Below are 1,384 nucleotides of genomic sequence, written 5' to 3' on the forward strand. Positions count from 1 at the left end.
AGTTATATGCAAGCGAGCCTAGAAATAAGGAGAAACAGACACTTCACCACTTAAAATCAAGAACAATACAAGGAAATTAAAACAGTAGTTTAATACAGGATTAATTTTCTATTCTTACTGCTAATCAGCCAGGTGCTGAATTGATGCTGTGGGTTCTCCTCTGACAATGGATAGAGAAATGCTGCAAAGATATCATTCTTTTCTGCTCCCTTTTCCCTGTCAAAAATTCTGTGGAGCAAAAGGGACTGTGTGCCAGCACACTTAAGAAGTTCCTGCTAGTTTCAGTGCAGGTGTGCACAAGTGACTGAAAAATGTGGAGTAGATTCTCATTACTTGATTCATTGGTAAAATGTCAGAACAACTCAATTATAATCACCAGACTTAAGCTAGTCTACTTTACTGAGATGGGTATTTTCGCTCTAGATCATTTCTGTCTCAGAATATTGTCTTTTGGTTATTGCCAAATTTGGTTCTAAAACATTGTCAGAAGGTCTCTGGTTGTACCTTCTCAAGTGTGTAATGAAATGTGAAGTGAATAATCTATGCAAAATGAAGTTAAGAATAAGGTAAAAATTGTTATTTTCTTCCCTTGTACTTAGTAGACTAAGGAAAGATTTCTGACAACATCACCATCTTCAGCCATTTGTGTTATTCAATTAAAATGCTTTGAGTAATACAAAATGCATGAAATACGGCATGTACAATAAAAACATCTAAATAGGCTAATTGGAAATACAGCTACTACAATGACAAATCGCTACATCACTTTCTCTAAATTAAAATATCATTATATATCTACAGAGACTAAGTTTTTAAAATACCTCTTAGGCTTTGATTGACACTAACTTAGTCCCTAGCTGCATTAGCTTTAATGATAGACGTTTACAAGAGTGTCAAGGTTAAAAGATCAGTGTTATACAGCCAAATATAGCTCACTTTCATTTTTAAGTCTATGAAGAATATTCTTCTGTTCTTTGAAGAATAAAAAGTTACAGTCATTGAACTTTTTGTGAATTACTATCCTCTCCCTAACTCACTAGTCATTGGAAGGATTCACTTTTGCCAGAAATTTTTAACCTTATTATAATTAAAGGCATTATCTTCAAACACAGGTTCTTCAATTAATGGCTTTGGTTTGTCAGTGTAATTATTGCAATTGGTTTACTATGCAAATTCTGACTTTCTGAATTCATCTCATCCAGAGATTGTTAAGCCAGTATTATACTGACTGTGCCAAGCTGTTCTTCTCTTCCAAAAAAAAAAAATAAAAAAAAAATCACAAAATTATCCGCAGAAGACTATGCTAAGATCATGTTTGAGAGATGAGAGAATGAGAGAATGGAACTACAAAACATTGCATTTTATTTGGTAGACAAGAATTTAA

This window comes from Coturnix japonica, chromosome 3 (assembly GCF_054131305.1).
Source record: "Coturnix japonica strain WE chromosome 3, WE-NBRP24, whole genome shotgun sequence".
NCBI classification, from domain to species: Eukaryota; Metazoa; Chordata; class Aves; order Galliformes; family Phasianidae; genus Coturnix; species Coturnix japonica.